Source organism: Balaenoptera ricei, chromosome 8 (genome assembly GCF_028023285.1).
Source record: "Balaenoptera ricei isolate mBalRic1 chromosome 8, mBalRic1.hap2, whole genome shotgun sequence".
NCBI lineage: Eukaryota > Metazoa > Chordata > Mammalia > Artiodactyla > Balaenopteridae > Balaenoptera > Balaenoptera ricei.
In genome coordinates, this window is record NC_082646.1 from 29803724 (window position 1) to 29825058 (window position 21335).

The following is a 21335-nucleotide window of genomic DNA, read 5'->3' on the forward strand; positions in this document are numbered from 1 at the left end:
CAACTGCACGTTGCTCACCGAGAGCCCTCACTTCCCCGCCACCGACTCAGCCACCTCCTCCCCCGGGAGCGGAAGTGGAGACCCTCCTCTGCGCTTTGCGGCAACGCGTGACCGTCACGTGGGGCGGGGCTTCGGAGGCGAGCGAAGGGAGGGACAAAGGCCAGGAGCGTATAGAACGCCACTCACACTTGGAGAAGAGATAACGGGACGGAGGTGCAAGCCAATCGCAATCAGGCCTGTGGAGGCAGAGACTGGGGTGGAGACTTCGGAGACTGCAGTTCCAGGTGGGTGATTTCTAAGCTGTGAGGGAGGAGTGGGATGGTAGCGTCTTATTCCTGGGGACCAGGATCGGCCCCTATTATCCACAGAGAAGAGAATTTTCTTGGCTTCGGCTATCAGTGCCGCTCCTTCGTGTTCCAGGGCGGGAGAGGTTTCTGAGGCAGGAAGGGGACGGCATGGTGCCCTTAAGAGTTGTGTTTCCCGCGGCCCTGAGTTGCCTTCCTCCCCCGTCCCCTTAGGCCGAAACTCATCTAGACACTCCAACCCTAGCAGCCCACCCTGAAACCTGCCTTCTAAGGCTGGGGCAAAGACTCTGCATTGCCTCCAGTGCAGGGCGCGGACCCTGCCTGACTCCAAGGCTGCTACCAAGCAGCTAACTGTGTTGAGGCCATAAAGTGACCCAGGTGCGGTTTTTGTGGCTGCCAAGCCTGGGCCAGAGCCCTAGGGAGAAAACTGAGGATTCTGTTGTTGAGGTACCGGTGGTCCCATTGTTATCAGAGGTCTTTGCTCTGAAAGCAACAGAACCAAGTTGCATAATTTCAGGAGCCCTTCATAATTAACTCTGTGCCTTTGCTCAGTTATTTGCTTGTGATCAAAGATCCTTGCGGGTTTTAGTCCAGGGAAAAGTTCATCTCTGTAGATGAATTTAAATGCCTAACTTTGTGGTAGATTAAATGCGACACTGGGATTCAGCCAATTCCCTTCTTCCTTTGGCTGCCAGGGAACGTTAACTAAAAGCCGGCAGTAGTAATTAACACAGTTACCTGCTTCTTATTTCCATCATATTTAAGATAGGTTTTATTCTGTTTTCATCTATATTTGTTTCTGTTAACTTTTCATGATATCATCATTCCCCTCCAATCATTTGCAAGTAAATGGGATCTTGAACACACACAAACACAAATCCTCAAAGGGCTGTAAAATGAAGTACTAGCTTCATACATCAGTTTTGCTAATACTATGTGTCAGGTGCTGTATCTGCTTACAATCTGGCAAAGAAGATAAAACATGTACAAAAAACTACAGTAAGAGAAAAGTAAAGATATATAAAGTATAAAGTACTATTACCCATACCAGCAATGATTATAAGTCATTTGTCCACTTTTAACTTTATGTATCTAAGCACCATATTAACACTTTTCCATTCTTGTCTCTTTGAACTGACTTTTACAATTTTGGTATATTTACTTTTCTATTTCTAAAAACACTTCTATGTCCATTATATCCCATGCTCTTCTATGCAGTAATTTTTACTGATGGAGAAACAGATGAGAAAGAGAATTTGTGGAATTATTTAAACTCAGGTTTAGGAACTTATGGTCCACTCTTCTACCTTTCAGCTAAGCTCTGTGTATTCAATCTATAGAACCTAATAAAGGTAGGTAATGTAGTGGTTATTTGTACTTGTTTTCTCTACTCAGAATGTTCTCTTCTCCTCGCATCAGCACATTCCTTGTTCCTCTTTGTCATTCAGGTCTCAGCTCAAATGTCATACCAAAGAGAATGTCTCCACAGAACATGTATAAAAATCTCACTCTTCCCACTCCTTATCCCCCAGCCCTGAGCCTAGTACCCTAGTGGACACTCTTTATAGGTTTGTTTAATCCTCTTCCCTATCTACTTTTTAAATTCTTACTTGTCCATCAGGGCTTAGCTCAAGCCTTACTTTTTCTAAAGGACTACCACAGAGTACGTAAAAATATATATATTGTCTATATAATTCATTTGGCAATTATTCTAGTACTGCCTTAGTGGCCTGAATTATTTATATGTGTGTTATCTTGCAAATTAGAATGTAACTGCTTAAGGGGGAGTTCATGTGTACCTTGCCTTTTACAAATAGTATACTTCAGCAAATGTTTTTGATGAACTTTTAAAATAGATTTTACTCTTCATGAGCTAATACTGATATTTATATTCTGTCTACTTCCTTCCCTTTTTTCTTAAGGCAGTATAAAGTGTGCAGTTAATAGCTTGCCTAACTATATTCAATAAACCCAAAAATGTATTATAGTATTTTTTATTGCATTGGTTAGGGGGAAAAAGCACTAAAGTGATAGCTCAGCAAGCTTGTAGTAGTCATCTTTCCAGATCCTGATCTGTGGCTTCTTAGGATTCTGAGGGACTTGTGCTCTAGTTTCAGTTCTATCACCAATTATCTATGTGACTTTGGGTAAATCACATAACCTCTTCCAGGTATCAGTTTCAATGGAAAAGCATCAAGTGAGATTATCTCTAAGATTTGGTGATTTTTTAAGGTAATGTTCATTAGCTTTTTATTCTATTGCAATACCTTGATTTCCCCTTTTCCTTTAATTTCTGTATCCCTTCTATCCCAAAGTTCTATTGGTTCTACTACTAAAATAGAGCTAAAATCTGTTTCTCTCCATCTCCAGTCTCTAGTCTAAACCACCATATTTCTCACCTGAAATACTAATTAGTTTTCTATCTTGCTCAAGAAAGGGAAACATTCTCTTGCTATGTCTGTCCTCCATGCCATAAGCACTCGTGAAACAACCTGTCTTCAGAGCTAAGTCTAGAAGTCCATTCTCTTAATCATAGTGCTATAGGCCTCCTTAATTAGACTGAGAAGGAGATAAGAAACTTGAAAAGTGTTGTGGCACAGAAAAGAATGGGGAACTAGTTAACAGTGTGAATACTTCTGAGAGGTTAATAAGATGAGGGGAGTGAAGTTAGCATTTGACTATAAGATGGTAGTGTGGTGACATTGACATGAGCAATTTTATTTATTTTCATTTTTCTTAGATTAATTATTTTATTTATTCATTTATTTTATTGAAGTATAGTTGATTTATAAAGTTTCAGGTGTACAGCAAAGTGATTCAGTTATATATATATATATATTCTTTTTCAAACAAGACATTGAATACAACTCCCTGTGCTATACGGTAAGCCCTTGTTGTTTATTGTATATATATAGCAGTGTGTATATTTTAATCCCAAATTCTCAATTTATCTCTCCCCCCCTTTCCCTTTTGGTAACCATCAGTTTGTTTTCCATGTCTGTGAGCCTATTTCTGTTTTTTAAATAAGTTCATTTGTATCATTTTTTAGATTCAACGTATAAGTGGTATCATATGATATTTATCTTTCTGTGTCTGACTTACTTCACTTAGATGATAATCTCTAGGTCCATCCATGTTGCTCCAAATGGCATTATTTCATTCTTTTTTATGGCTCAGTAATATTCCATTATATATATATATATGTATGTATATGTATATATACACACACACACACACACACACACACACACACACACACTACATCTTCTTTATCCATTCATCTGCCAGTGGACAGTTAGGTTGCTTCCATGTCTTGGCTATTGTAAATAGTGCTGCTGTGAACATAAGGGTGCATGTATCTCTTCTAATTAGGGTTTTTGTCTTTCCTGGATATATGCCCAGGAGTGGGATTGCTAGATCATATGGTGATTCTATTTATAGTTTTTGAAGGAACCGTCACACTGTTCTCCATAGTGGCTGCACCAGTTTATATTGCCACCAACAGTGTAGAAGGATTCCCTTTTCTCCACACCCTCTCTAGCATTTATTATTTGTAGATTTTTTGATGATGGCCATTCTGACAGGTGTTTTGATTTGCATTTCTCTAATAACTAGTGATGTTGAACATCTTTTCATGTGCCTATTGGCCATCTGTATGTCTTCTTTGGAGAAATGTCTATTTAGGTTTTCTGCCTATTTTATGTTTGGTTTTTTTTGATATTGTGTTGTATAAGCTGTTTGTATATTTTGGAAATTAAGCACTTGTTTGTTTGCATTGTTTACAAATATTTTCTCCCATTCTGTAGGTTGTCTTTTTGTTTTTTTTATGGTTTCTTTTGCTGTGCAAAAGCTTTTAAGTTTAATTAGATCCCATTTGTTTATTTTTGCTTTTGTTTCCATTACTCTAGGGGAGAGATCCAAACAAATATTTCTGTGATTTATGTCAAAGAGTGTTCTGCCTATGTTTTCCTCTCGGAGTTTTGCATTTAGGTCTTTAATCCATTTTGACTTTATTTTTGCATATGGTGTCAGAGAATGTTCTAATTTTATTCTTTTACATATAGCTGTACAGTTTTCTTAGCACCACTTATTGAAGAGACTGTCTTTTCTCCACTGTGTATTCTTGCCTCCTTCATCGTAGATTGATTGACTTTGAGTGTATGGGTTTATTTCTGGTCTTTCAAACCTGTCCCATTTATCTATGTGTCTGTTTTTGTGCCAGTACCATACTGTTTTGATTACTGTAGCTTTGTAATACAGTCTGAAGTCAGGGCGTGTGATTCCTCCAGCTCCATTCTTCTTTCTCAAGATTGTTTTGGCTATTTGGGGTCTTTTGTATTCCATGCAAGTTAAAAAAATTTTTGTTCCAGTGATACGAACAATTTTAATAGAGTGAAAAAGACGAACTTGATTGTAGTAGGTTGCGATGATAACTGGTGGCAAAGTTACTGCAGACAGTTCTTTAAAGAAGTTTTTCTGGGAGTGCAAAAATAGGATGGTAGCTAGAGGAGAGTAAAAGGTCAAAGGATAGATTTTTGTTTGATATTTGTTTAAAGATGGGAGATACTAAAATTTGTACACTGATCGAAAATGTTCAATGGAGTGGGAGAAATTGTGGATGTAGGAGTTTGTAGTTGTGTTCACCACTCTAAAGTGTACTCCAGAGTGGAGGACCTTGTCTCTATTGTTTTTGACTGTATGCCCAATATCTGGAATAGTGCTTACTACAATAATAGTTACTTCATAAATTTTCTATTATTTGTTGAATAAATGAATGACTTGGACTCTATTTATCTTACCTTCTGTCAATTCATTATTCACACATCAACCAGAAAGATTATTTAAAAAAATAAATCAAATCATGTCACTGTCTAGTTCAGTCTTCCATAATTCCAGTTGCACTTAGAACAAAATTCCAGTTCCTTGTGGCCTATAGGATCCTGCATGAGGTAGCACCAACCTTCTGTAACCCTATTTCCCCAAGATTCTTGCTCTCATTAACTATACTCCAGCAATGCTGGCCTTCTCTCATATCCTAAAACTGAAGGACCCTTTCCCACTTTTGGGCTTTATACATGATTTCTCTCACCAGCCCCTTACCTTGTCATCATTCGGGTGTCAGCTTAAATGACACCTTCTCAGAAAGGCTCTTCCTAATATTGTAGTGGATGAGAGCATGGGCTCTGGAGCCAGAGTGTCTGGGTTTACATCCCATCTCCTTGCTTACTTGCTATCCATTATTATCTTTAGTGTTTTGTTCCAAGATACTGAAAACCCATTCTTCACATTTTAATTCACATACACATGTAATGGCAAATATGTCATGATTGCTGCCTGTCAAAAGTGATTGTAAGGTATCTATCCATCAATTTCAGATATCTTAAGCCTCATTTTCCCTGTCTATAAAATAGGGAATATAGTATTATCTATTTTATAGTAGTTGTTTTGAAAATTAAAGAGTGTGTAAAGCATGTGGTACAGAGCCTGGCACAGAGTAAGCACTACATAAGTGTTCACTGTTAACATTGTCAGTATCTGAAGTTGAATACCACCCACTGTTCATTTTTATATCTATTTCCCAGTTGTTTCTTCACAGTATTTATTGCAGTTTATAATTTGACAGTCTTCTTTTCTAGATACTAAACATCAGGAAAGGAGGGATCATGTCTGCCTTTATTATCCATGCTCTCTCTAGTGCCTAATTCAGTACCTGGCATATAGTTAGCACTCTGTAATAAATATTGAATAGAATAGGCCAGAAAACATGCTCTATATTGAAACATCAGTGACCAAACTAATATCAGTGGAAGACCCAATGAAATCAAAGCCCACATCAGTCACAGCACAGCTTTAGTTTAATATTCCACTTCTATCAAGTTGCATATGCTCTTTTGTCATTACTTAGTATCAAAGACTTGGTTCTCAGACTTGATTCTTATACTTTTATTGAATAATTTTTTTAAATCAAATTTTAATGGAACACATTAAAAGAAAAAACAAGAGAATAGTTTTGAAAATTGGTTCATTGTTTTCGGCAGGAAGGTATTTTGTTGAAGCTGAGATGCATTCTTATAAAATGACACAGCTTTTCATGACTTGGAATTTTTCGTACTTATGGAAAGCCCTTTTTAAAAAAAAATCATATCAACCTTGTACACACATTAAAAAAAAGTAAGTAAAATCAATTAGCTGAGATGCTCACATTCAGAGTCTAACTCTTCTAATTCACCTTCAACTCAGCATCTCAGTGTCCATGTTTTTCTACATAATATTGTTCTCTGTTATCAAGAACATTAATGATGTATCATTTCTTAAATGAGTGTCCATTTTTATCTATAGGGTTTTCTTCAAAGACACTGATATACATCCTTCATATTTTGATGCACATATACATGTAATGACAAATATGTTATGAGTGTTATTTAACTAAAGTGATTATAGGATACCTATCTATCAATTTCAGATATGTTAAGTGTGAAAGAATGTGTCTTAAAATTAATGAAATATAATGTTGAATTTACAGAATATTCTGGAGGAAAAAAATTGCCTTACAGATCTTTTACCAAGATTTAAGAATTGTTTAACAATTAATAATGTTATTGGCAAAATATATGTTATTACTGATTTTAACCATTAATATTTTATATACCATTTGGCAACGTTAATTTAACATCAGTATCATTTAAGCATCACAACAGTGCGATGTAATTGACGTTTCCACTTTGCAGATGAGGAAGCCAAAGCCTTAAAGAGCCTCAGTAGGGGTCACAACTAAGTGCTGGATCATCTAAGACCCTGTTCCTTCAGCTCTCAATCTCAGGTTCTTTGCCATTTGCAAAATATAAAAGTACAGACTTACTCAAACCCAATTTAAGAAATGAAAGTTTCAGCTTCTTGGATTTGTCATTCTGTGTAGAGTATACACGGCAGACTTTATCTTTTAACAACTTTTATAAAAGTGAATAGCTGTGTATGATCCTAGTATATTTGAGAATACTTGAAAATTTCTAGTAAAGTTTGCTTTTTGTGACTATCTTTGTAGAAGTAAGAATTTCTTTATACTTTATATCATTGCGTTTAATTCTTATTCATGAACAGTGAGACTGAATAATTGACTTAATCCAACACAGATCCAAATTACATTCATATTTTTAATGACAATGAACTTAATATAAAAAATTTGTGGTTGAGTTTTTTTAGTTGATGTTCTCAAGACCTATGCCACTATGAAGAAATATAGTTTTTATCCTTTTGAAAGTCTCAGGTTTGGATACCTTTTAGCTGTTTTGTTTTACATTCAACTTACTTTTAAAAACTGAGGAACCACCAAAAATAAAAGGAAATTTTCTTTGAATGTTCTAAGTGTTTTGAACAAGAACAAAACTGTAATGTCAAAGTAGTTTCTGATTTGAATTTATATATCTTTGTCTTTTTCTTTTAATTTTTCTTTTGAAATAATTACAGATATACAGGAAGTTACAAAAATAGTACAGAGAGATCACATGTATCCTTCACCCAATGTCCCCAGTGGTTCTATCTTACATAATTTTTGTCCAAATTCAAAACCAGGAATTTAACATTGATACAGTGTGTATATAATTCCATGTCGTTTTATCACCTGTGTAGAGTCCTGTAACTGTTGCCATAGTCAAGTCTCCTTTGTGCATATCCACCTCCCCCAACTCCCCACAACAAAGTTCTCAATCCCTGGAAACCACTACTTTCTTTTTCATGTCTATAATTTTGTCATTTCAAGAATATTATGGAAATGGAATCAAACAATATGTGACCTTTTGAGATTGAGTTTTTTCACTCATGATAATGTCCTTGTAATCCATCTAAGCTGTTGTGTATATAGTAGTTTGTTCCTTTTTAATGGTGAGTTATACTTCATGGTAAGGATGTACCACAGTCTGTATACTCATTCATTTATAGAGCAACATTTTGGTTGTTTCCAGTTTTTGACTATATAAATAAAACTGCTATGAAAAGTTATGTACAGGTTTTTAAGCCCACATAAGTTTTTGTTTCTCTAGGATAAATGCCCAGGTCTATGATTATTGGGTAGTATGTTATATGTTTAGCTCCCCACCCTCCAGTTTTATTGAGATATAATTGATATATAACATTGTATTTTTGGTGTACATGATTTGATATATGTATGTATTGCTAAATGATTACCACAATAAGTTTAGTTAACATCCATCACCTACAGTTACAGTTTTTTTCTGATTTGAACTTGTAAGGTCTACTCTCTTAGCAACTTTCAAATATTCAATACAATATTGTTAACTATAGTCATCATGCTGAATGTTACATTTACAGAACTTATTTATCTTATAACTGGAAATTTGTACATTTTGACCCCATTTACCCAGTTCTCCCTCCACACACACACCCGCACCTCTGGCTAACACCAATTTGTTCTATGTTTCTATGACTTTGGGTTTTTAGATCCCACATATAAGTTGACATCTTACAGTATTTGTCTTTCTCTGTCTGACTTAGCATAATGCCCTCAAGGTCAATACATGTTGTCACAACTGGCAAGATTCCTTCTTTTTTATGACTGAATAATTTTCCTCTGTGTGTGTGTGTGTGTGTGTGTGTGTGTGTGTGTGTGTGTGTGTGTATCATATTTTCTTTATCCATTCATTTACCCATGGACGTTTAAGTTGTTTCCGTGTCTTGGCTATTGTAAATAATGCTGCAGTGAAATGGGGGTACAGATATCTGTTCAGGATAGTGATTTGATTTCTGTTGGATGTATACCCAGAAGTTGAATTGCTGGATCATATGGTACTTCTATCTTTAAGTTTTTGAGGAACCTGCATACTATTTTCTATATTGTCTATACCAATTTACATTCACAACAAATGTATACAAAGGTTTCTTTTCTCCACATCCCCAACAGCACTTGTTATTGCTTGTCTTTTTGATAGTAGCCATGCTGACAATTGTGAGGTGATATATTGGGGTTTTGATTAGCATTTCCTTGTTGACTAGTGATGTTGAGTACCTTTTCATGTACCTGTTGGCCATTTGAATATCTTTTTTGAAAATATGTCTGTTTGAGTCCTTTGCCCACTTTTAGTTGTATTATTTGGAGTTTTTTTGCTATTGAGTTTGTTATACATTTTGGAAATTGACACTATCAGATGTGTGGTTTCAGAGTATTTTCTCCCATTCTATAGGTTGCCTTTTCATTTTGTTGATTGTTTCATTTAGTGTACAGAAGCTTATAAGTTTGCTGTAGTCCCACTTGTTTATTTTTGTTTTTGTTGCTTATGTTTTAGGTGTCATGTCCAAAAAATCATTGCTATTACCAATGTCAAGGAGCTTATTCTCTATTTTTCTTTTGAGAGTTTTATGGTATCAGGTTTTACATTTAAGTCTTTAATCAATTTTGAGTTAATTTTTGTGGATATTGTGAAATAGGGATCTAGTCTCATTCTTTTGCGCATGACTATACATTTTTCCCAACACCATTTATTGAAGAAACTGTCTTTTTACCATTGAGTTTGTAGCTTCCTTGTCAAACATTAGTTGAACGTATATGTTTGTGAGTCTACTTTTGGGCTCTTGTTTCTTTCCCACTAGTCTATGTGTCTGTTTTTGTGCCAGTACAAAACTGTTTTGATTACTATAGCTTTGTAATAGAGTTTAAAATCAGGAAGCTTTGCTCTTTCTCAGGATTGTTTTGGCTACTTGGCATCTATGGTAGTTCCATATGAATTGTAGGATTTTTTTTTCTATTTTTGTGAGAAATGCCTTGGGAATCTTGATAGGGATTGTATTGAATCTATAGATGGCTTTGTGTAGAACAGACATTTTAATAATATTAATTCTTCCAATCCATGAACGTGGGTTGTCTTTCCATTTATTTGTGTCTTCTTCAGTTTCTTTCATTAGTGTCTCGTAGTTTTCAGTGTGTAAGTCTTTCACCTACTTGGTTAAATTGACTCCGAAGTATTTTATTGTTATTGATGCTGTTGGAAATGGGTTGTTTTCTTTATTTACTTCTTAGTTAATTTGTTGTTAGCATGTAGAAATCTGCTGATTTTTGTATGTTGATGTTGTGTCCTGTAACTTTACTGAATTGATTAGTGCTAACATTTCTTGGTGGAGTCTTTAGAATTTTCTATATATAAAATCATGTCATCTGCAAACAAAGACAATTTTACTTCTTCCTTTCTGAATCTGATGCCTTTTATTTGTTTTTCTTACCTGATTACTCTGGCTAGAACTTCCAGTACTATGTGAGAGTGGGTACCCTTATCCTGGTAGTGACATTAGAGGAAAAGCTTTTCAGCCTTTCACCACTGAGTATATTGTTAGCTGTGGGCTTGTCATATATGGCCTTTATTATGATGAGGTACTTTCCTTCTATGCCCAGTTCATTGAGAATTTTTACCGTGAATGGGTGTTAATTTTTCAAATGCGTTTTCTGCATCTACTGAGATGATCATATGATTTTAATCTGACTATTAATGTGATGAATCACATTTATTGGTTTGCATATGTTAAACCATTCTTGCATCCCAGGGATGAATCATGGGATATGATCTTTTTATTGTGCTGTTGAATTTGGTTTGCTAGTATTTTGTTGAGAATTTTTGCATCTGTATTCATCAGGGATGTTGGTCTATAGTTTTTGGTGTTTTTTTTTTGTAGTGGCCTTATTTGGCTTTGTTACCACAGTCATGTTGGTCTCGTGAAATGTGTTCAGGAGTATTCCCTCCTCTTCGTTTTTTTTGGAAGAGTTTGAGAAAAATTGGCTTTAATTCTTCTTCAAGTGTTTGGTAACTTTCACCCATGAATCCATCTGGTTCTGGACTTATCGTCATTGGGAATTTTCTTTTGATTACTGATTTAATCTTAGAGAAATTGGACTATTCAGATTTTCTATTTTTTCATGATTCAGACTTGGTGGGTGTATGTTTCCAGGAATTTATCCATTTCTTCTGGGTTGTCCAGTTAGTTGGCATAGAATTATTCATGGTAATTTCTTAGGATCCTTTGTATTTCTGTGGCATCAATTGTAATGTCTCTTCTTTTACTTATACTTTTATTTATTTAGGTTCTTAATCTCTTTGTCTCCTTCTGTCTCTGTCTCTCCCTCTGTCTCTCTCCCCTCCCCCTGGGTTAGTCAAGGTAAAGGCTTGTCAATTTTGTATATTTTTTTCAAAGAACCAACTCTTAGTTTTGTCATCCTGTTTTCTATTTATTCATTTCTGTTCTAATCTTTATTATTTCCTTACTTCTGCTAAGTTTGGGCTTATTTTATTTTTCTAGTTCCTTGAAATATAAAATTAGGTTGTTTATTTGAAGTCTTTCTTTTCTCTTGATATATGTATATATTGCTATAAACTTACCTCTTAGAACTGTTTTTGCTCCACCTCATAAGGTTTGGTATGTTGTATTTCCATTTTCACTTGTCTCAAGATACTTTTTAAATTTTCTTTTTAATTTTTTCTCTGATACATTGGTTGTTGAGGAGTGTGTTGTTTAATTTCCATGTATTTGCCAATTATCAAGGTTTCCTCCTGATACTGATTTATAGTTTCATATGATTGTGGCCAGGAAACATACTTGGTGTGATTTCAGTCTTCTTAAATTTGCTGAGACTTATTTTGTGGCCTAACATATATTCTAGCCTAGAAAATGTTCTGTGGACACTTGGTAAGAATGAGTATTCTGCTGTTGCTGGATGGAATGTTTGTATATGTCTATTAGGTTCATTTGGTCTATAATGTTGTTCAAATATGCTGTTTCTTTATTGATTTTCTGGGTGATCTGTCCATTGTTGAGAGTGGGTGTTAAGGTCCCCAACTATTACTGTATTCCTATTTATTTCTCCTGTTAATTCTGTTAGTATTTTTTTAAATATATATTTAGATACTCTGATGTTGGTTGCATAAATATTTACAACTGTTATATCTTCTTGATGGATTGACCCCATTTTCATTATATAATGCCCTTTGTCTCTTTTGACCATTTTTAGCTAAACGTCTCTTTTGTCTGATACAAATATAGCTATCCCTGCTTTCTTTTGAATACCATTTGCTTAAAATAGCTTTACCCATTCCTTCACTCTCAGTCTATGTGTGTCTTTAAAACTAAGGTGAATCTTTTGTAGTCAGCTTACAGTTGGATTTTTTTTTTAATCCATTCATTCATTCTGTGTCTTTTGATTGATGAATTTAATCCATTCACATTTAAAGTAATTATTAATAGTAAAGACTTTTATTACCATTTTGTTAATAGTGTTCGGACTTAGTTTTTTACCTTTCTGTCTTCTTTGTGACTTGATGACTTTTTGCAGTGGTATTCTTTGACTCCTTTATCATAATTGTTTGTATAACTGCTATAGATTTTTTTCTTTCTGTTTACCATGAGGCTTACATAAAATTTCTCATGTTTTTAACATCCTATTTTAATCTGATAACATCATTTTGATAGCATACATAAACTTTACATTTTTACTTCTCCCCCTTTTCCATTTTAAGTTATTAATGTTTTAGTTAATATATTTTATATTGTGCATCAAATACATTATTGTAGTTATGATTACTTCTTTATGTTTATTTTTTAACTTTTAGAGTTATAAGTGAATTATCTATCACCATTACAATATTAGAGAATCTCACTTTGTATGTTTACCATTGCTAGTTAGTTTTACACTTACATTCATGTTTTTTTATGATGTGAATTAGCGTCCTTTCATTTCTGCTTGAAGAACTCCCTTTAGTATTTCTTTTAAGGCAGATATAGTGGTGATGAACTCCCTCAGTTTTTGTTCGGGAAAGTCTTTATCTCATTCATTTCTGAAAGACTGCTTTGCCAGTTACAGTATTCTTAATTGACAGGCTTTTTTTCTTTCAATATTTTGAATACATCACCCCATTCTCTCCAGGGCTACAAAGTTTCTGTTGAGAAATCTGCCTGTAGTCTATGGGGGTGGTCCCTTGTATATGATGTGTTGCTCTTCTGCTCCTGTTAAAATTCTTTCTTGCCTGACTCTTGACAATGTAATTACAATGTGTCTCGGTAGCTCTTTTGGGGTACAATCTGTTTGGTCTCCTTTGGGTCTCGCGACTGTGGATGTCCATTTCTCTCCCCAGGTTTGTACAGTTTTCAGCCATTCTTGCTTTAAAAATATTTTCTGTCCTTTTTTCTTCTTCTAGGATTCTCATAATGCAAATATTATTCTTTTGATGGTGTCCTGTGGCTCTCATAGGTTTTTTTCACTCTTTTGCATTTTTTTTTTCTCCTCCAACTGGATAATTTTAAATGCCTCATCTTCTAGTTCATTGATTCCTTCTTCTGCTTGACCAAGTCTGATGTTAAAGCTCTCCATTGAATTCTTCAGATCAGTCATTGTGTTCTTCAACTCTAGGATTTCTGGGTTTTCTTTAATGGCATTTATTTTTTGGTTGAACTTCTTATTTTGCTCATGCACTATTTTTCTCATTTTGTTTAATTGTCTGTAAAGCTCACTAAACTTCTTTGAAGGGATTATTCTGAAATCTTTGCACACAATTCAGAGATCTCCATTTCTTTAGGGTCAGTTATTGGAGCTTTATTACTTTCCTTTGATGGTGCCATGTTGGCTCAGCTCTCTGCTCCATTGCTGTTGTAAGCAGGGCGGTAGGTTGGGCTATGCAGCGTCCTGAGTGTTTTGATTAGTTTTTCTGGTTGGGCAGGCATGGAAGCTGTATTCAGCCCTAGGCCAGGCTCTCAATTTGCTTCCCAACTTGGGGGCTTTGTAACAGCATTCACAGCTGGTATGGCTTGCTGGCCAAGGACCTGAATCAGACAAAACTGTGCACAAAGTTCCTTGGTTAGACAGGTTCACTAGCTGGGCTCTGCAGATGAACAGAGTCACTGGCTTGGTGCTCTTCAAGTGCTGCTGAACTGCTCTGTTTCCTGGATGCTCTGGCCAGGTTTCCAGGTAAGTGGGGCTGGGATTGTGCTCAGTAATAGGTAGAGCTAGGAATTAGCTTCCCCGCTTGGGCCAGCAGCAGCAGCAAAGCAGGAATCAAAGCCAGCAAGGTGGAGATTTAAGGTGGTGGAGGAGTAGGTGGACCTGGAGTTCATCTCTCTCCACAGGATGCATCAGGAATACATCTATAGGTGCAATAATTCTCAGAACACTGGCTGAAAACTAGCAGAAGACCTTGGACACCAGAAACGACTATAAAGATTCCTGCATAACTGGATAGGATGGAAAAAAAGTAGAGAGAAGGAGGAGAGGAAGTGGACGGGACCTGAACCCCGGGGTGGGGGAGCTGAAGCAGAGGAGAGAGTCCCGAATTTGGGGAAACCCCCTCTCCGATGGGGAAATTGATTGGGATGGAAGGGAAGCATTTGAGGCTGTTGGAAGAGGGTGAAGCAGCCAATCTGCAGCAGATGGGACAGAGTGAGAAATACACTGGCAGTCCGTATCTCAGCCCTACATGCCCCGGACTGGAACTTGTGTTCACAGGTGTGCAAGGGGGCTGGGAGCTGGTGCGTGGGGATTGGAGAACAGGCCCAGAGCGAGAACTGCTGTTGTCTGTGGGGAGATGGACTGAGGGAACAAGAGAGAGGAAATCTGCAGCAGGGAATGACTATGGAGGAAGACTGGACTGCCATGGACGCAGGGCGCTATTGCTGAGTCACACACAGGGGGAAGAGCCACTCTTGTAACCTCTCTCTCCCCACACGCTGGTGCCTGCCAACGGACAATAAAAGAAGCTTGCTTAAGGCTACCTCTTGTTTTCCAGCTGCCAAGCAATAAAAAAAGCCCCCTTAGAGCTGGCCCTCAGGTGCCGCCTGCAGGACAATAATAAAAAGCCCTCTCAGGGCTGGCCATCGCACGCCTGCTGCCAGGTGCCAGAAAAACCCTGGTCACGGCTGGCCCCCATGTGCCTTATGCCAGGTGCCAGAAAAGGCCCTCACTAGGGCCATATCTCTTGCGCCCTTGGCTGCCAGCTTCCCTGTGCATTTGGTCCTGCTGGGATTCCTGCAATCCAAGCAGTCATACCACCTCTGCACCCGGTCCTCACAGGGGCAGACCCAAGAGTTCCAAGGCAGCCTCAGGACCAGACTCCTGTGGGTGGAACACATGCCGAGGTGAGGATAAAACCAAAGCTGAATCCCAGGGACAGGGTGACTAAGGAAGAATATCAAAAATCTTTCTATCAGCTGTATAAGCTACAGATTAAATCCATAGGATCAGTTATGTAGACCTTGCATCTATGGAGTATCTGAGTAGACAATGAGTGTTCCCACAAATGAAAACGGTCTAGCTCTGGCAGCTGTGGCTTCTGGGGGAAAGCACACGCAGGAATTGGGCCAGATCAGAGTTTGAGTGGTCCCCACAGGGCCTACAGCAGGTTCAGAGGCCAGCCCAGAAGCAAGGGAGAGCCTCCTGGGGAGGCAGAGGTGGGCTGTGGCTCACGGTGTGTGCAAGGACACTTACACTGGAGACCCCAGGGAAACATAATTATTACTATTAATTTTATTGTCTTGATTCATTCTGTTGTTGGTTTTAGCTTTTTTTTTGTTTGTTTCTTTTTCTTTTCTTTTGTTTTAGTTTTTTTAGTGTTTTGGGATCTCTGTGTTCTATAACATATCTTTATATATTTTTTTATACATTTTTGTTTTTACTTTTCTGTTGTTCTGTGTTCTTTTCCCTTATTTTTTCTTTCTCTTTTTCTTTAATGTATATTTTTAATATTTCTATTTATACTTTGTCTTTCTGTTGTCCTGGGTTGTTTCCCTTTTTATTTTATTTTATTATTATTATTTTAAATCATATTTATCGGTTTTTTCTGTTTCCTTGCTTTATTCTTCACTTGGCACACTGCTTTGGTTTTGTTTTTTGGTTATGTGTTTCTTTTAGTTTCAGTCCTAATTTGATTCCATTTTTGAGTTCTTCTATTTGTTTCATTGTTCTCTTGCTCTTTGTTTTATTTGGCTCTGTTTTCGTTTCTTTTACGTGTTTGTTTCCTTGTTTCTGTTTTTTTTTTTTTTGGTTTTGTTTTTACCATTTCTTCAGGGTTTTGTGTGTCTTTTATTTTTTCTTTAATATATGTTCTATTTTTTTTTTATATTTCTGTTTCTACATTGCTTTTTTTGTTGTTCTGTCGTCTTTCCCCTTTCTCTCTCTTTTTTTTAATACCGTTTTGGTCAGTTTGTATTGTTTTTCTGCCTCATTGTTCAGTTGGCACTCTGCTTTGGTTTTGATTTTTGGATTTGGGGTTTTTGTCAGCTTTCTTCTTAATTGTTTGATTTCGTTCTTGGGTTCTTTTGTTTGTCTGGATGTTCTCTTGCTATTTGATTCATTTGGTTCTGTTTTTGTTTCTTTTCTGTGTGTGTGTGTTTCTTTGTTTCTGTTTATGCTTCTTTAATTTTATTTTCTACCGTTTGTCTGGGATTTTGTTAGTTTTTTTTTTAATCCAGTTTATTGCTGGGACGAGCCACTTGCGGGGTCTTGATCCCTTGACCAGAAGTCGGTCCTGAGGCTCTGGAGTGGGAGAACCGACTCCAGGATGCTGGACCACTAGAGAATTCCCAGCCCCAGGGAAGATTCACCGCCAAGAGCTCTCACAAAGGGCTCTATCTGAATCCAAGACCCAGCTCCACCCAACTGCCAGCAGCTCCCAGTGCTGGATGCCTCATACCAAACAACAAACAAGACAGGAACACAAACCCACCCATCAGCACACAGATGACCTAAAGTCATACTAAGCTCACAGACACCCCAAAACACACCGACACGGCCCTACTCATCAGAGGGAAAAGACTCAGCTCCACCCACCAGAACGCAAGCACCAGTCCCTCCCATCAGAAACCCTACACAAGAAAATGGACCAACCCTACCAAGGCACAGAGAACAGAAGCAAGAGGAGCTATGACCCTGCAGCCTAGGGAAAGGAGACTTCAAATACTGTAAATTAAACAAAATGAGAAGACCGAAATATCTTACAGGCAAAAGAGCAAGGTAAAACCCCACAGGACCAAATAAATGAAGAGGAAATAGGCAGAATACCTGAAAAAGAAATCAGAGTAATGATAGTGAAGATATCCAAAAACTTGGAAATAGAATAGAGAAAATACAAGAAATGTTTAACAAGGACCTACAAGAACTAAAGAGCAAACAAACAGTAATGAAGAACACAATGACTGAAATGAAAAATACTCTAGAAGGAATCAATAGCAGAATGAGGCAGAAGAGCGGATAAGACAGCTGGAAGATAGAATGGTGGAAATAACTGCAACAGAGCAGAATAAAGAAAAAAGAATGAAAAGAATGGAGGACAGTCTCAGAGACGTCTGGGACAACATTAAGTGCACCAGCATTCGAATTATAGGCGTCCCAGAAGAAAACGAAAAAAAGGGTCTGAGAAAATATTTGAAGAGATTATAGTTGAAAACTTCCCCAACATGAGAAAGGAAATAGTCAAGTCCAGGAAGTGCAGAGAGTCCCATACAAGATAAACCCGAGGAGAAACATGCCAAGACACATATTAATCAAACTAACAAAAATTAAACACAAAGAAAAATATTAAAAGCAGCAAGGGAAAACCATCAAATAACATACAATGGAATCCCCATAAGGTTAACAGCTGATCTTTCAGCAGAAACTCTGCAGGCAAGAAGGGAGTGGCAAGATATATTTAAAGTGATGAAAGGGAAAAACCTACAACCAAGATTACCCATCAAGAATCTCATTCAGATTTGATGGAGAAATCAACAGCTTTACAGACAAGCAAAACTTAAGAGAATTCAGCACCACCAAACCAGCTTTACAACAATTGATAAAGGAACTTCTGTAGGCAGGAAACACAAGAGAAGGAAAGGACTTACAAAAACAAACCCAAAACAGTTAAAATGTTAATAGGAACATACATATTTATAATTACCCTGAATGTAAATGGATTAAATGCACCAACCAAAAGACACAGACTGGCTGAGTGGATACAAAAACAAGACCTGTATATATGCTTTCTACAAGAGAGCCACTTCAGACCTAGGGACACATACAGACTGAAAGTAAGGGGATGGAAAAAGATATTCCATGCAAATGGAAATCAACAGAAAGCTGAAGTAAAAACACTCATGTCAGACAAACAGACTTTAAAATAAAGACTGTTACAAGAGACAAGTAAGGACACTATGTAGTGATCAAGGGATCAATCCAAGAAGAAGATGTAACAATTATAAACGTTTATGTACCTAACATAGGTGCACCTCAATACATAAGACAAATGCTAACGGCCATAAAAGGGAAACTTGACAGTAACACAATAATACTAGGGGACTTTAACCACCCCACTTACACCAATGGACAGATCATCCAAACAAAATAAATAAGGAAACACAGGCTTTAAATGGCACATTAGACCAGATGGACTTAATTGATATTTATAAGACATTCCATCCAAAAACAACAGAATACACTTTCTTCTCAAGGGCACACGGAACATTCTCCATGATAGATCACATCTTGAGTCACAATTCAAACATCGGTAAATTTGAGAAAATTGAAATCGTATCAAGCATTGAGCAAACTGAAATTGTATCAAGCATCTTTTCTGACCACAATGCTATGAGACTAGATATCGATTAAAGGGAAAAAATGTAAATAATACAAACAAATGAGGGTAAACAATATGCTACTAAACAACCAAGAGATCACTGAAGAAATCAAAGAGGAAATCAAAAAATACCTAGGAACAAATGACAATGAAAACACAACAACCCAAAACTTATATGGTGCAGCAAAAGCAGTTCTAATATGGAAGTTTGTAGCAATACAATCCTACCTCAAGAAACCAGAAAAATCTCGAATAAACAACCTAACCTTAAACCTAAAGCAATTAGAGAAAGAAGAATAAGAAAAACCCAAAGTTAGCAGAAGGAAAGGAATTGTAAAGATCAGGTAAGAAATAAATGAAAAAGGAAGGAAACAATAGCAAAGATCAATAAAACTAAAAGCTGGTTCTTTGAGAAGATAAACAAAATTGATAAACCTTTAGCCAGACTCATCAGGAAAAAAGGGAGAAGACATATCAACAGAATGAGAAATGAAAAAGGAGAAGTAACAACTGACACCACAGAAATACAGAGGATCATGAGAGACTACTACAAGCAACTCTATGCCAATAAAATGGACAACCTGGAAGAAATGGACAAATTCTTTGACAGGTACAACCTTCCAAGACTGAACGAGGAAGAAATAGAAAACATGAACAGACCAATCACAAGCACTGAAATTGAAACTGTGATTAAAAATCTACCAACAAAAAAAACGCCCAGGGGCAGATGGCTTCACAGGCGAATTCTATCAGACATTTAGAGAAGAACTAACACCCATCCTTCTCAAACTCTTCCAAAACGTAGCAGAGGGAGGAACACTCCCAAACTCATTCTATGAGGCCACCCTCACCCTGATACCAAAACCAGACAAGATGTTCACAAAAAAAGAAAATTACAGGCCAGTATCACTAATGAACATAGATGCAAATATTCTCATCAGAGTACAAGCAAACAGAATCCAACAGCACATTAAAAGGATCATACACCATTATCAAGTGGGGTTTATCCCAGGAATGGAAGGATTCTTCAGTATATGCAACTCAATCAATGTGATACACCATATTAACAAACTGAAGGATAAAAACCATATGATATTCTCAATAGATGTAGAAAAAGCTTGACAAAATTCAACACCCGTTTATGATTAAAACTCTCCAGAAAGTGGGCATAGAGGGAACCTACCTCAACATAATAAAAGCCATATATGACAAAACTCACGGTGAAAAACTGAAAGCATTTCCTCTAAGATCAGGCACAAGGCAAGGGTGCCCACTCTCACCACTATTATTCAACATAGTTTTGGAAGTTTTAGCCATGGCAATCAGAGAAGAAAAAGAAATAAAAGGAATCCAAATTGGAAAAGAAGAAGTAAAACTGTCACTGTTTGCAGATGACATGATATTACACATAGGAAATCCTAAAGATGCTACCAGAAAACTACTAGAGCTAATCAATGAATTTGGTAAAGTAGCAGGATACAAAATTAATGCACAGAAATCTCTTGCATTCCTATACACTAACAACGAAAATTCAGAAGGAGAAGTCAAGGAAACACTTCCATTTACCACTGCAACAAAAAGAATAGTATACCTAGGAATAAACCTACCTAAGGAGGCAAAAGACTTATATGCAGAAAACTATAAAACACTGATGAAAGAAAACAAAAATGATACAAACAGATGGAAAGATATATCCATATTCCTAGATTGGAAGAATCAACATTGTGAAAATGGCTGTACTACCCAAAGCAATCTATGGATTCAATGCAATCCCTATCAAATTACCAATGGCATTTTTCACAAAACGAGAACAAAAAATTTTACAATTTGTATGGAAACACAAAAGACCCCGAATAGCTAAAACAACCTTGAGAAAGAAAAACAGAGCTGGAGGAATCAGGCTCCCTGACTTCAGACTATACTAGAAAGCTACAGTAATCAAGACAGTATGGTACTGGCACAAGAACAAATATAGATCAATGGAACAGGATAGAAAGACCAGAGATAAACTCACACACATATGGTCACCTTTTGTTTGACAAAGGAGGCAAGAACAGACAATGGAGAAAAGACAGCCTCTTCAGTAAGTGGAGCTGGGAAAACTGGAAAGCTATGTTTAAAAGAATGAAATTAGAACACTTCTTATCACTATACACAAAAATAAACTCAAAATGGATAAAAGATCTAAATGTAAGGCCAGACACTATAAAACTCTTAAAGGAAAGCGTAGGCAGAACACTCTGACATAAATCACAGCAAGATCTATTTTGACCCACCTCCTAGAGTATTGAAAATAAAAAGAAAAATAAACATATGGGACCTAATGAAACTTAAAAGCTTTTGCACAGCAAAGGAAACCATAAACAAGACCAAAAGACAACCCTCAGAATGGGAGAAAATATTTGCAAACGAAGCAACTGACAAAGGATTAATCTCCAAGATT

At 36.7% G+C, this 21335-nt stretch overlaps 1 protein-coding gene across 2 annotated transcripts in view; it reads left to right on the top strand.

Annotated features, from left to right (window-relative positions):
- Positions 1-31: 31 nt before the first annotated feature.
- The window catches only part of KBTBD3 (kelch repeat and BTB domain containing 3), a 49296-nt gene continuing 27992 nt past the window's right edge, over positions 32-21335 (top strand). For both annotated transcript variants that reach the window (XM_059930495.1, XM_059930494.1), the window contains exon 1: positions 32-284. The gene's annotated coding sequence lies outside the window, so the exon portion shown is untranslated. The remainder of the gene's footprint in view (positions 285-21335) is intronic.